General features: G+C 39.0%; 1 protein-coding gene across 1 annotated transcript in view; it reads left to right on the top strand.

The window, feature by feature from the left end:
* The first annotated feature begins 571 nt into the window (after window positions 1–571).
* The window catches only part of LOC307145675 (LITAF domain-containing protein-like), a 64,740-nt gene continuing 48,714 nt past the window's right edge, over window positions 572–16,597 (top strand). Inside the window, exon 1 of the mRNA XM_079849065.1 lies at window positions 572–624. The gene's annotated coding sequence lies outside the window, so the exon portion shown is untranslated. The remainder of the gene's footprint in view (window positions 625–16,597) is intronic.

Genomic DNA, 16,597 nt, shown 5'->3' with positions numbered 1-16,597 from the left:
TACTTTCAGATTTGAGAAAACACTGCTTAAACCCCAAATCAAAGTTGTTGTTTTAATGTGCTTCCTTGCTTAAACATTAGATGGCATACTAGCTTCAAACCAGCAACATTACCTGTCCTCACTGCCTGGAGGAACATCTCAACGGTTGCTCAATATGTGCTCAATTATTGTACTTCACTTACAAAAAGATTTATTATACTCTATAGAAACATCATTGCAGCTGTTTGACTTAAATATTCAGATCATGGTCCTTTATGATAGCAGAATAAAACACCAAACCCACAAAGACAACAAAAATGCATTATTCATAAACTCTCTTACTTCTGAATTCAACACAAAAATTGGGTTTGTATTGCATACACCCACGTTCCTATCATTTAAGAGAATATGAATTTTGACAGTCTGAGACTGAGCAAAAATGCATTAGCTGACAGACATAAGCAGAAATATTTTGGATCATATGATGAGAAACTTCTGAAAATGCATTCGCATCAGCCTTCATACCTGTGATTCAGCTCCACCCCTTATCCGTGCTTATTCTCACAGTCTCATCATATCCCAGTGTCTTCATAGGAGAGAGCATCAGAATTTCCACAGCTCTCCGTCGACTGCAGAAACACACAGGTAGGCTATGTGTCATATTATGAGTATAGCAATTTTAGATTTAAAAAGAAGGGGATCATATTCTTTAATTTGGATTATCTGTGATCCACAGTCACACTCAAAAACTAATAAACTTAATGTGATGCATATTTGACAGTCATACATAAATGAAACGTAAGATTTCTGTAATTATACTAATAAACAGAATGTGTTTTAAATACTCAGTAGCAAGGTTTTTATAATCATCATCAATAAATCCAATTTGTTTAATTAATTTGAACTAATTGAATATTGCTCGTTCCACAGCTAGCCATGTTCTGTTCATACGTTTAACTGCACAATTTAGGTCTTTTCTGAGTGCACAGTGATGATCGGATACAAATAATTCTTATATGAAAATCTGAGATTAAGATAACAGCATTATTAAAACATGATTGTGCTGTGCGCTATAACGAAAGCTGAACTTATTTACAGATGATATAAAAACAGGTAAATCTTGTCAATGTCAAAAGTGGCCTTATTCACCTGCGTATTCATTGCCATCTGTCCACTGGCTTATGCTGCAGTGTTTAATGCATGTCAGTAATTATTTAATGCATGACAGCAACCATTAAAGCCCTCACTTTTAGAATATTAAAGTTTAAAAATGTGAAATGTTTGGCACAGATTCTCTCACTTTTACCAAACACATATTCAGCTGATTTAAACATGAACTCCTGGGGGGTATTCCAAAAAAAAAAAAACAGGTTATGTGACATACCCGAGTATGTTCAAGGGTAAGCAGAAAACCTCCACTTTCAGTTCCAAAAATGCAAGTAATTTTCAGGGTATACGCAGCCATAGCAACTTACTCTCTGAACATAACCTGCTCCAGTAGCAAGAACAGACTGTCATTTAGTTTAATCAGATCTTCTTTTTATATTATAATTAGCATCATGGAAACAATATAGTTCTTATTCACAGTGATTAAAGATTATTAAACGAAAAGATTGAAAAATGATTGCACAACTACCAAATAGGTGGCGATATGCACTAAGTATGTAAATCGCCATTTACCCTAACCCTAAGAAGAAAGAATGTCTTTTGTGTTAACCATGAATATGCTATGGCTTGGCTGAACTTACTCCCGGATGCGCTTTTGAAAACAGTTTGGAAACAAGTTTTGGGTTCATCAACCTAGAGTTCAGGGTATATGTGAGGGTAAGTTAACCTTGCTTTCTGGAATACCCCCCTGGCAGATAATATGTTGGCACAGATCAGATCTCATTGGACAAAGTGTCATGTTTTGGTGTGGTGGTAAAACACGCACTACAGGAGACAATTATATTAACACTCTTAAATAGCGAAACCAAAATTACGCAGGAGATCGTAGGAGATTCACAGGAGGATGACCCACACAACTCAAAGAGGAGAACTGACAACTGACTTAAAGCCACACAGCCTGAAATCAACTGCAAATAAAATAAGACACACCCTGGATATACCCTCATTCACTATTCCCTACATTAGTTCACTAATATAGTCCACTTGAGAGAGTGAATAAAAAATAAGCGAGTGAGCAGAATCACTGAAGAACAGAGAAACAAGAACAGAAAAAAAGGAGACTACAACTGACTGTGTAAAACCAGTTTACAAACCAGTTTAACATTATTTCTTTCATACATGTACAAAAGGTCTTGTTAATAATTAACAGAGGTTTAGATGTTGATGTTTTATTAAAAATAATAAAGTGTGGTGATCAGTATTCCCTTTATTTGGTACTCTGCAGAGCTGTGGCCCTCCAGGACCGAGTTTGCCCTTACCTGATCTAGACACACACAGACATCAACAATCAGCACATGAATCTCAAAAATAGTGACAATCAAAAGTTTCATGTTGCAATGCATGCTGGGTACAAAACAGCTGATTTTTGATATATCTGTGTGTATAAAGCCCTGTACACACCGCCAGCAACACGCAGCGACAAAGCGGCATGATCCCATTCATTTCAATGGAGCGCTGGTGACACGAGTGACAGTGACCATTGGCGACAGAATGTGGCCGTGACAAGCTACACGAGACACGCAACAAAAGTTCAGAAATGTCAACTTTATGCAGATGAGAAGCGAATTTCGCGAGCGACAACCAATACCCATAAGCGACTTCACAGTACAGAGACTAGCGACATACAGCGACAAAGTCGCTGGCGGTGTGAACGGGGCTGAAATGAGACTGTAGCTCTGTTTTTCTTTTTGTATGATGTGTTTAAAAAAATCCTTCATTATAACTGATTGCTGTTGGAATTCTTGATGTAATTTCAAGTAATGCCAAATTTAAGTCTGTTAATAATGTAACACTTTTGATAAGGGATTAAACATTAGATGAGATCAGTGAATCAAGAGACTATATGATGACTATGTCATCATCAATACTTAACTATCAGCATTAATCATCTTTTTTTGACGTAACAAATGTAGCTTGCAAAATCACAGTAAAAGCAGTCAGAGAAAAAGAAATGATTTTAAAAAGTCAAGGGTCGAGAACTCAACTAAAGCAAACATAATGGTAACTTCAAACCAAACACATTCAATTAAACATCAATATCTAAACATCTGTTAATTCTCAATAAGAACTTCCGAATGCGTATGACAGAAATAAGTCAAACTTGTTAGTAATAAGTGTAATAATGTGTAATGGCTGGAAGTCAGTTGTAGTTCTTGTGTTTCTGCTCGTCTCTTCTCTTTTTTTTGTTCTTGTTTCTCGTCCCTTCAGTGATTCTGCTTGTCAACAGCAGGTGTTTATCATTTACAGTGAATCGTTTTACTGTCCATCATTTATCTTTACAGTAACATACCGTAAATTACAGTAAAGAACTGTACAATTAACAGTAAATTACTGGTTACAGTGTTGCCGGTATTTTACTATTAATTTACAGGTCAAAGTTTTACAGTGTGTAGAACTCACATAATTGAATCACTCATTCACAGATCGCTGATAATGGAATCAGAACTAGATCCCCCTCCATATCCTGGACCGCCATTGAACGAGTTTAACATTCCCTACCCAATGCAGCCGGTTGGCAATCTTCCTCTACCAGTGGGCACACAAGAGGTGCCCATGTCCACCATCACTCAGACTGCGCCTGCCCCGGGTGAGCAGTAAAGCCCTAGATTACCCAGACTCTGCAATCAAATACTAGAAGCTTTCAGCAAGCACAATATGCATCTGTATAGAATAGTATGTTAGCGGTTTATGATCATATTATTATCAATTCCCAGGGGTCCAGCCCAACATTCCCTATCAGACGCAGCAGGATCAACCGGTGGATCGTAAACCAAAAAAGAAACAACAGAAAAAAGGTAATTCTAAATGTTTTTCTGATGCAAAACTTTTATTTTGAAAGCTGCCCCGATAGTAAGCAATTAATGTTGAATACATATTTAAATTTCATCATTGAATTAATGTTACAATGTGATGTTGGTTCCACGTCATGCTTGCACTCTCAGAAAATTGAACACACCAACTACAACTGACTTAAAGCCACTCGGCCTGAAATAAACTGCCATTCAACTGAAATCAACTGCAAATAAAATGTATAACGGAAAAAAAAAACTTTAGACACACACAGATACCAAATATAAGCATATGAATCTCAACAATGGTTAATATAAACAAAATGGGAATAAACTGAACATCACAAAACAGGCTACAAAAAGTAAAAAAAAAAAAAACAGAAAAAAAGGGGAAAAAAAGCTAATAAGCTAAATAGTAAGACTATTCAGCTCCATGCCACAATGCATGCTGGGTGTTTTGTACCCTGCTGCTGGCACCCAGCATGCATCGTGGCATGAAACTTTTGATTGTCACAATTTTTTTTAATTTTTACAATTTTTTACAATTCTTGATGTCTGAATGTTGCAGTACCTCTAAATGATTTATGCACTAGATCTTCAAAGTAACTGATTACCAAATCACAGCGTGTTGTGAGATCACATAAATACTATAATCAACAAATATAAAATTAAAAGACCCATAAAATCAAAGATTAGAGACATGATGAGATCAGAGAAAGTCCATGATGATTACGGATTCATCACAACAGCCAAAAACACCTGAGGATCTTTCTCTTGGCTTTTTCTCACTATAACAAATATGCTTTATAAACTCACTGTCACAGCAGCCAAAGAAAAGCTACTGTTATAAATTCAAGGGTCAAGAGCCCAGCTAAAGCAAAACTTTGTTTTTAAATAAAACATCAACATCTAAACCTCTGTTAATTCTCAACAAGAGATTCTGTACATGCCTGAAAATAAATAATGTCAAACTGGTTTGTAAACTGGTTTCACACTTAGTTTGGCTGGAAGTCAGTTGTATTTCTTGTGTTTCTGCTCATCTCTTCTCTTTTCTCTTTCTTTTTCTCTTTTAGTGATTCTGCTTATCAGGTGTTCACCAGTGTCTGAAATCACTCACTTCTTTCATCTCTCAAGTGGACTATATTAGTGAACTAATGTAGGGAATAGTGAATGAGGGTATAGGGTGTGATTTGGAACACATATATTATTGTTTTAGTGGAAAATGGCGTTACTGTCAGAATTTGGCCGTTTTACAGTGAGCCAAAGTATGATTTATTTACTTTACCTTAAAAACAACAACAATGAAAATGCCATATTGTACTGCCATTTGGAGATCAGTTTTTTTGTTTTCCAGCAGCTTCAGTGGAGAAACAAGACGTGCCCATGTCCCCCGTCACTCCGACTGCCCCGGGTGAGCAGTAAAGCCCTAGATTACCCAGACTCTGCATTCATCAAGCACAATATGCATCTGTATAGAATAGTATATTAGAGGTTTATGATCATATTATTATTTTTAATTCCCAGGGGTCCAGCCCAACATTCCTAATCAGACGCCGCAGAATCAACCGGTGGATTGCAAACCAAAAAAGAAACAACGGAAAAAGGGTAATTCTAAATGTTTTTCTGACGCGAAACTTTTATTTTGAAAGCTGCCCCGATAGTAAGCAATTAATGTTGAAAACATATTTAACATATTAAAGTTACAATGTGATGTTGGCTCCACATCATGCTTGCACTCTCAGAAAATTTAACACACCAACTACAATTGACTTAAAGCATACCTGTCAAGTTTTGGATTTGAAAATAAGGGAAATTTTCCGGCGCCCACCGCGAGCAGTCCCATCACCCCAACCAAGCTCCAGTATCCCTTACAATTTAAGACAGGTGTACAAGAAAGCTAAAATCACCACCACTTATACATTTGGCTTTATGCACAACTGCACTACTTCCTGAACTTCAGCCAGCTCCTTTGTTTCCTGTCTGCCATTATTGGACAAACTGATTAATCCAGGTGTGTCTGATTATTGTTGTTGTGACTACTGAGGTCAGGCACACCTGGATTAATCTGTTTGTCCAATAATGGCAGACAGGAAACAAAGGAGCTGGCTGAAGTTCAGGAAGTAGTGCAGCTGTGCATAAAGCCAATGATAGGCCTACCTTTGTTGACATTGACATGCTGTGAACATTCATTATAGCCTAAATGAAAACACAAAAGGGTATATGAAGAGCATTTATTTAAAGGCTTATTTGCATATTTTCTGTTCATTTAACATTGCTTGTCTTTACATTTACATTTTATTTTCATTCCACACATTCTTTTCATTTCATATTGCTTTTCTTTTACAGTTTTTCTTTTCATTTCACCTAACTTTACTTTACTCTTTTAGTGAGTTATTGTACAAATTTGTTGCAGACTTTGCATTCTTTAAGACTGTTTTGGAACAAAACTTACAAAACGCGTGACTGTCCCCCACCCTGCTCCTCTTCAGAAAAGTAAATTCGCTGTCTCATTGATCGTGGTATTTACATGAGGGTTTTGTTTTTTTGGCAGGAGTGCCTTCCGTCTCTGTCGTAGCGTCCATCATCCGTCTCGGGGTTTTTTTTTTCGCGTTGTCACTCATCATCTGACCTCACACACTAACCTCGCGACAACTGCCACCTACTGTACCTGTAGTAGGCTACTGCAGGTGGCAGTTATCGCAAGGCTAGTGACAGAGCTCAGATTGGGAATGTTTTTTTTTTTTTTTACTCTGCCCAGGCCCGGGTTATTATTATTTTTTAATAACGCAGGTTAAAATACGGGAGATTTACGGGAAAATATTAATACGGGATGACGGCGGGAAAGAAGGGTAAAATACGGGACTTTCCCGGCCAAAATGGGATACTTGACAGGTATGACTTAAAGGTGCTCCAAGAGATGTCACACATTTTTTAGGCTGAAACATTTTTTGTCACATACAACAAACATCTCCTCACTATCCGCTAGCTGCCTGTCCCCTGAACACACTGTTAAAAAATGCGGTCAGGCTCCACAAACAGCAACAAAAACAAACTGGGCCAACCTGCACCACGAAACATAACAAACAGTGTTCCAGCCAATAACCGACAAGAATGATTTGGGGTTTGGGGGGTTAGTGGGTGTGCACATGAAGGGGGGTGTGGGGAGTGGAGGAGAGAGAAGCATGAAGAGGGAAGTTAGCTAGTGGAGAGATGTCCTGGACAATGACAATGACTAATGTTAAAAGTTTATATTCTTGAGAATTTTGATATGGCCAACACACAACCAAAGAGATGACGTTCCGATGAACAAATAGCAAAGAATAGGGAAAAGGAGAAGGAACGCGCGAAGTCAAGAATTTATGTCGGAAAAGCTTTCAAAAGGTGGCGAGAACTCCGCCGGCAGAAGGGCTTCCAATCCAACATTCAGGTGGCTCTGTTTTTGCTGGACAGGTGTGTAAATCCAGTTTGGTTTTTCTAAATGGTTCATGACTGTTTCAGGAAGCACGGAAGGGCGGGGGAGGGGACGGGTTGAGGAGGAGGGAGGGTCAAGCTAGCCTCCATTTTGTTTGACAATACTTTGAACGTCAACAAGAAGTGACATCACCCAACATCACTTAAAGCACCCTTAAAGCCACTCGGCCTGAAATAAACCGCCATTCAACTGAAATCAACTGCACATAAAATGCATTACGGACAAAAAACCTTTAGACACACACAGATACCAAATATAAGCATATGAATCTCAACAATGGTTACAATAAACGAAAAGTGAATAAACTGAACATCACAAAACAAGCTACAAAAAGTCACAAAAAAAGCTAATAAGCTAAATTGTAAGAGCATTCAGCTCCATAATTTATTCATTTATATATATTAAAATAAATAAAATTCAAAATTCAATCTCTTCTCTTTCTTTTTCTCTTTCATTGATTCTGCTTATGAGGTGTTCATCAGTGTCAATTTACTCACTTCTTTTCATTCAGTCTCTCAAGTGGACTATATTAGTGAAATAATGTAGGGAATAGTGAATGAGGGTATAGGGTGTGATTTGGAACACATATATTATTGTTTTAGTGGAAAATGGCGTTACTGTCAGAATTTGGCCGTTTTTTTACAGCAAGGTTTTACAGTGAACCAAAGCATGATTTATATATTTTACCTTAAAAAAACAACAATGGACTTCCGGCTTAACGATCTATGGAGTAGGACGCAACTTTTGGAGCTCCTGCAGTTAGCGTTAAATTACGTTCATTGGCACATTTTCGCGTTATTTTTCTTGGTGTGTGTTTTATCTAACACTTCTTCTTTTACTATTGCTGAGTAAAATGCCTGCTAAACCCAAATCTGGCAATGCTCCATCTGCTGCGCTTCAGCGGCCTGCTGCACACGCTTCATCCCCGCCTGTTAGTGATTCCTCCTCCCCTTGCGACAGTGCTGTAATGTCCGCTGCCCCACCCGATTTCAAGGAGGAGCTGCTCGCATCACTTCGTAAAGAGATGGCGGCTATTTTCAAAACCGAGCTCCAGGCTGCCCTAAGCGAACATTTTACGTCTATCAAGACGGAGTTGCAGGCAGTTAAATCCGAATTGACTGGTACTATTACAAACATGCAGGCTAAAGTGAGCGCCTTGGAGAGCACGGTAGTTGAAATGGAAACTTCACTCTCCACCTGCAGTGATGACATTGCTTCGCTACAGTCTAAAGTGGAACATCCAGAGCCATAGAGAGAAAGAGTTGCGACACTCCCATAGACCTCCGTTGTAAATAATGGCGGCGCTTTTAACCGCCTACTTCCGGGATTTGAAGATCGGAATAGTTCTAAACACTGTCATTTGGGCGTTGGACACCATTCACTTACATTGCTGCGCGTCGAGTTGTTCCAGAGTTAAGTTGCTGAAATATCGACCTCTTTTGATTTGTCAACTGTCTATGTTGTATCAGAGGCCCTTTGCGATGCTTATACTGGTCTTCATTTGTATATGCACAGCGTAATTATTTATATTTTATGTTGGTTGTTTCAACCAATTTTCAAGCACTGCCTGCTAGCTAGTGCGACTTCGTCAGCTGTGACAGTAAGAGTTCGGTAATGAATCATACCACCTTTATAGCAACTTTTATTTCATTTAATTTTTTGGGATATACTAACTTTTCATTATGTTTTATTGTCTTGAGTGAAGCGGCTTGTGAGAACAATGCTGGACCTCTAGGATTGTTATGGGATCACCAGTCCTGTCTGTTTCATGGATCACCTGCCCCTGGTTTTTGTTTTTCTTGTTCACACACACCCACACAAGCACACATTTTTGTTGTCTGTCATTGTTTAATAAAAAATATTTAAGCGAACTCTGAACGGACCGCCACGGCAGACCTCTTTGCGTGATCACGAAGGTAGGCTAATGGCTGAATCAAAATTTATAAGCAAAATCACGGGAATCAATAGCCTAATACAGCCCAGTTGTGCTAAAATAAATATCATGAGACGTCCATCATCAGATGAATGATATGGAAAAGTTAAGTTAGAGCCGCTAAAGCTAGTGCTACTACCCATGCGAACATGAACACTGAGCTTTTCCCTCCAAAAATATAGCCTAAAACTTATCTCCAAATGCAAAACTGACATTAACAAAATGCAATAATGCAATAACAGCTGAAAAAGTACTTTGGTGTGTGTTTTATTTTATATTTACCGTTCAATAATGCAATCGCTGCTGTCTGTCCCATAGAAGAGCATGACAGCCAGCGTATGTTTTAGAACTATTGGGGCTTACATGAACCACGTGACAGCCATAGCGGCGACATCAAAGAGTGTCGCAACTCTTTCTCTCTATGGCTCTGGGAACATCTGTCTGCCGGGCTGCTAAGAGTGGACAATAAATGTGAGGATCTCGAGGCCAGATCGCGTCGCAATAATATCAGGATCATAGGTGTGCCCGAAGACTCAACCAGCTCTTCCATGATGTCGGCTGTCTCCACTCTGCTCAAAGAGGCCTTTCAGCTGGATAAAGAGCCCATTTTGGACCGCGCTCACCGCACCCTGCAGGCCAAGCCCAAACCCGGGGAACGCCCACGTCCCATAATCGCCCGACTGCACTATCATACAGACTGTGTGGACATTCTGCAGCGAGCTAGAGCCCAACAAAGAATTAAGATCGGTGATATGGCTATACATATCTTCCCTGACCATACCGCGAAGACTGCCCGTGCCCGTGCTGCCTTCAATGACATCCGCCGCCAGCTCCGTGAGATAACGTTGCCTGGGTTACGGTATGGCCTTCTTTACCCGGCGCGCCTCCGTGTTACATATGACGGTACCGAGAGAGAGTTCGAATCACCGGAGGACGCCAGAGCATACATTAAGACATTAACCAAGTAAGAAATCTGGTATCTTTTCAAGCAGTTTTACCATCGTGGAAGTGGTATGGACAATTACGATCTTTTTACTTAACACACTAAGTGCTTTTACAGCTGATGTTCATCATGGGTGCCTTGTTCTTTATTGTTGTAAGTTGCGAGAGCCCGTCTCAAGCTTAAGCTTTCCATTAGGCAATTGCCGGTAGCCTTGTCCTTAGGGAATTTACTCCTAGTGGAGTTAGCACTGGGTTCTCCATCGTTTGGGGATGGGGTCGATGTAAGTGCTTTGGTGAGGGTGGGAGGGGTTTGGCTAATGTTCAGCCTGTTTGGCCATCCAGTTTATGTGTGTGTGTCTGTGTGTCTGTGCGTGTGTTTGTCGTTAACCCCCCTCCCCCCCCCCCTTTTTTTTTTCTCTTTCTCTTCTCTCTTTCTTTCTGGGGTGGTGTTCTGCATTCATCTACGGCTCTTAGTTAATAATCCATAAATGTCTACTAACACTGGAAATTCAGGACCCACTATTAGAGGTTCACATATTAGGTTTGTGAGTTGGAACATCAAGGGTTTGGGAAGCCCCATTAAAAGATCTAGGGTATTTACTCACTTGAAAAGGCTTAATGCGGACATAGTGTTTCTACAAGAAACCCACATGCGCACCACAGACCAGGTCAGGCTAAAATGCCCGTGGGTCTCTGAGGTGTTTCACTCCAACTTTAACTCTAAAGCCAGAGGAGTTGCTATTTTAATTGGTAAATCAGTTCAATTCTCTACTTCTAAATTGATTTCTGATGAAAATGGCAGATATTTAATCATTTCAGGCACGCTGTCACACGTTCCTGTATTACTAGTCAATATCTATGCTCCAAATTTTGATAACCCAGATTTTATGAATAAGGTATTTGAACGTCTCCCTTCTCTGCATGATAACCTCCTCATCTTTGGAGGGGACATGAATTGTGTTATTGATCCTAGGTTAGATCGCTCCTCTCCCAAAAGTTTGACCCCATCATTAATGTCCAGGTCGCTCTCTGACTTCATGGCCAAGAATGGTTGCATTGATCCCTGGAGATTCTACAACCCTTCCATCAAGGAGTATTCTTTTTTTTCACATATGCATAAATCCTTCTCTCGGATTGATTATTTTTTCATTGATGCTAAACTTATCTCCAAGGTGTCAACGATTAAATATCATCCTATTGTTATCTCTGACCATGCCCCGCTCTCTTTAGATATTCAGCTCTCTCCGCAATCCCGATACTCCTCACCATGGAGGTTAAATACTCTGCTCTTATCAGATGATAAATTTAACTCTTTTATTGTATCTTCAATTGATGATTTTATCATGATCAATCAAAACAAGGCTGATCCTATTTCTTGTTCACTGCTATGGGAATCACTCAAAGCATACTTGCGAGGTCAAATAATTTCCTCTCTGCACATTTAAATAAAACTCGAATAGCCAAACTTCAAGAGCTTTCAACTAGATTGGACAAATTAGATCAACAACTAGCCACTTTACCCTCCCCTAACCTGCTCAAAGACCGTGTTGATTTACAAACTGAATTTGACCTCGTTACGACTACTGAGGCAGAGCGCCTTCTTTTGCGCTCGCGTTCCACATATTATGAGCATGGCGATAAGGCAAGCCGGCTCCTGGCCCATCAGTTGCGTCGCCAGGCTGCCTCACGTATGATTCTTCAAATCAAGGATCTCTCAGGCACACTGCATACTGACCCTAATTCCATTAACTCTGTATTCTGCTCATTCTATTCTTCTCTCTATAAGTCCGAGTCCTCATCTGACGCTTCTGACATGGGTGCTTTTTTAGATAGCCTCGACTTTCCTACTATTAGCCCACATGTTACCAAAGATCTTGATCTGCCGCTATCAGTTGATGAAATCAACACTGCTATAAACAACATGCAGAATTCTAAAGCTCCTGGCCCGGATGGATTCCCAGTGGAATTTTTTAAAAGATTTCAATCTAAATTGGCCCCGATATTGCTTTCTGTATATAAGGAATCTCTGCAGGTTGGCTCTCTCCCTCTTACTTTAAGACAAGCCTCCATAAGTCTGCTGTTAAAGAAAGACAAGGATCCCGACCTCTGTGGTTCTTACAGGCCTTTATCTTTACTAAACGTGGATGCAAAAATCCTTGCTAAGGCTCTAGCTAGCCGCTTGGAAAGATTTCTTCCGGCCATGATTTCAGAAGAGCAAACTGGCTTTATAAAGGGCCGTCAGTTATTTTACAACGTCCGCACCCTTTTAAATATAATATACTCGAAAAATTCTACTATAACCCCTGAAGTGGTCATTTCAGTTGACGCTGAGAAGGCATTCGACAGGGTCGAATGGAACTTCCTGCTTGCCGTACTAAATAAATTTGGGTTGGGTGATATATTCATTTCATGGGTACGCCTTCTCTATACATCTCCACAAGCTAGTATCTCCACCAATGGCGTTCAATCTGCTTATTTTCCTTTATCTCGAGGCACCCGACAGGGTTGTCCATTATCTCCTTTACTCTTTGCGCTGGCTATAGAGCCTTTGTCTATTTATTTGAGATCCTCCTCCATTTTTTCTGGTATATCACGTTTTGGAATGGAATTTAAACTTTCTCTTTACGCGGACGACTTGTTGTTATATGTCTCCGACCCCGGCCGCTCTATACCAGTAATTTTGTCCTTTATTCAGAAATTTGGTTCTTTTTCAGGTTACAAAGTTAATATCTCCAAAAGCGAATGCTATCCTGTTAACGCTCTATCCTGTCAACTGAGTCAGTCTGATATCCCCTTCAAATTGAGCCCCTTAGGTTTTAAGTTAAGTTTAAAGCTAACCTCCCTTTTTTCTGCCAATTTCTCCCCTTTAATGTCTAAAAATTAAGTCTGACTTTCAAAGATGGAGGGGCTTGCCATTATCGCTTATAGGTAGGATCAACACAGTTAAAATGAACATTTTACCCAAGTTCTTGTTTCTATTCCAATGTCTCCCTCTATTCCTATCTAAGCGCTTTTTAAAAACTATTGATCAGGATATATCTAGCTTTTTATGGTGTGGAAAGGCATCCAGAATAAGTAAATCAATTCTTCAGAGATGTAAACTTAATGCCGGACTCTCTCTCCCAAATATCCAATTATACTACTGGGCAACACATATTCATAAGATCTCATTTTGGTCCAAATCCACGCATCCCCCATGGTGCAAGTTAGAGATACATTCATGCAGCTCATCCTCTTTGCCGGCTTTGCTCACCTCCTCTATCCCTACCAACTTCTCTGGCTTTACAGATAACCCAGTGGTAATTTCCACTCTAAAAATCTGGTTCCAACTTAGAAGGTATCTTAAATCTACTTCTCCATCTATTTCAGCTCCTTTGCTAAAAAATCATTTGTTTCAACCTGCCCTATCTGATCCCACGTTTTCTACATGGTATGACAAAGGCCTGAAAACTTTTAAAGATTTCTATAGAGATGGTACTTTCCGTAGCTTTGCAGATTTGTCTAGTGAATTTCAACTCCCGCCATCTCACCTTTTCCGCTATTTCCAAATCAGGCACTGTGCCAAATCCTTGTTCCGGGCCTTTCCCTCATCACCCCCTCTCCAATTGTGGGAAGAATTTCTCTCTCCAGACCCCCCTCAGAAGTCTTTCATTTCAGAAATCTATAACAAACTCCTGAATCATGATACCTCATCCATCACCAAAGTTAAGGCTGCCTGGGAGGGTGAACTTGGGTTGGAGTTGCATGACACTTGGTGGGACGCTGCCCTCAACAAAATCCACTCTAGCTCAACCTGTGCCCGTCTAACTTTGATACAATTCAAAGTATTGTACAGGATCCATTTCTCCAAGGCACGCCTGTCACAAATTTTTCCCACTGTCACCGACAGCTGTGACAAATGCCATACCTCTCCCTGCAATCTAACTCATATGTTTTATTCTTGCCCGTTAGTTTTTTCTTTCTGGCAGAGGTACTTTGATATTATCTCTGAAATACTTGTGACGAATTTAACTATCTCTCCCCATATTGCCATATTCGGATGCCCAGAGGATTATAATAGATTTACATCAAAGCAATTAGACATCTTTGCTTTCACATCTTTACTGGCGAGACGACATCTCCTTCTCCACTGGAAATCTACAAAAGCCCCTTCCAGCGCTCAATGGCTAAGGGATGTTATGTTTTTTCTGAAATTAGAAAAGATTAAATATTCTCTGAGAGGTGATTCCAACACGTTTTACAGTAAATGGCAGCCCTTTTTAACTTTCTTTAAATCTCTTCCCTCTTTACCCCCTGATTGATGGAACACCCCCCTCCCCCTCCCCCTCCCTTATTGTTGTTTATCAGTTATTGGTTTTATTTTATTTATTTTTTTATTTTTTTATTTCTGTTTTTGTGCATTTGTGAATGCCTGTATGTTTTGAACTTTGCACCTCGTTTGTTTTGTGTACTCGTTTTTTTATTATTTTTTTTTATTTTTTTACATATTGTACGTTTAAAAAAAAAAGGAAAAATAGCTAAGTATGGCTTTATTGTGGTGTCATCTCTACCTCATTGTTATGTATTTTTCAATGTGCCATATTTTTCAATAAAAATATAAAAAATAAAATAAAAAAAACAACAACAATGAAAACACCATATTGTACTGCCATTTTTTTGTTGTTGTTTTCCAGCAGCTTCAGTGGAGAAACAAGACGTGCCCATGTCCCCCGTCACTCCGACTGCCCCGGGTGAGCAGTAAAGCCCTAGATTACCCAGACTCTGCATTCATCAAGCACAATATGCATCTGTATAGAATAGTATATTAGAGGTTTATGATCATATTATTATTTTTAATTCCCAGGGGTCCAGCCCAACATTCCTAATCAGACGCCGCAGAATCAACCGGTGGATCACAAACCAAAAAAGAAACAACAGAAAAAAGGTAATTCTAAATGTTTTTCTGATGCAAATTTTTTATTTTGAAAGCTGCCCCGATAGTAAGCAATTAATGTTGAAAACATTTAAATTTCATCATTGAATTAATGTTACAATGTGATGTTGGTTCCACATCATGCTTGCACTCTCAGAAAATTGAACACACCAACTACAACTGACTTAAATAAACTGAAATAAACTGCCATTCAACTGAAATCAACTGCACATAAAATGCATTACGGACAAAAAAAACTTTAGACACACACAGATACCAAATATAAGCATATGAATCTCAACAATGGTTACAATAAACGAAAAGTGAATAAACTGAACATCACAAAACAAGCTACAAAAAGTCACAAAAAAAAGCTAATAAGCTAAATTGTAAGAGCATTCAGCTCCATAATTTATTCATTTATATATATTAAAATAAATAAAATTCAAAATTCAATCTCTTCTCTTTCTTTTTCTCTTTCATTGATTCTGCTTATAAGGTGTTCATCAGTGTCTGAATTTACTCACTTCTTTTCATTCAGTCTCTCAAGTGGACCATATTAGTGAAATAATGTAGGGAATAGTGAATGAGGGTATAGGGTGTGATTTGGAACACATATATTATTGTTTTAGTGGAAAATGGCGTTACTGTCAGAATTTGGCCGTTTTTTTACAGCAAGGTTTTACAGTGAACCAAAGCATGATTTATATATTTTACCTTAAAAAAACAACAATGAAAACGCCATATTGTACTGCCATTTGTTTTTTTTGTTTTCCAGCAGCTTCAGTGGAGAAACAAGACGTGCCCATGTCCCCCGTCACTCCGACTGCCCAGGGTGAGCAGTAAAGCCCTAGATTACCCAGACTCTGCATTCATCAAGCACAATATGCATCTGTATAGAATAGTATGTTAGAGGTTTATGATCATATTATTATTTTTAATTAATAGTCCAGCCCAACATTCCTAATCAGACGCCGCAGAATCAACCGGTGGATCACAAACCAAAAAAGAAACAACAGAAAAAAGGTAATTCTAAATGTTTTTCTGATGCAAATTTTTTATTTTGAAAGCTACCCCGATAGTAAGCAATTAATGTTGAAAACATATTTAAATTTCATCATTGAATTAATGTTACAATGTGATGTTGGTTCCACATCATGCTTGCACTCTAAGAAAATTGAACACACCAACTACAACTGACTTAAAGCCACTCGGCCTGAAATAAACTGCCATTCAACTGAAATCAACTGCAAATAAAATGTATAACGGAGAAAAAAATCTTTAGACAAACACAGATACCAAATATAAGCATATGAATCTCAACAATGGTTACTATAAACAAAAAGGGAATAAACTGAACATCACAAAACAGGCTACAAAAAGTCACAAAAAAAGCTAATAAG

This window comes from Squalius cephalus, assembly GCF_949319135.1.
Source record: "Squalius cephalus genome assembly, chromosome: 2".
Lineage (NCBI taxonomy): Eukaryota > Metazoa > Chordata > Actinopteri > Cypriniformes > Leuciscidae > Squalius > Squalius cephalus.
This window is presented reverse-complemented; position numbering and strand designations above follow the sequence as displayed.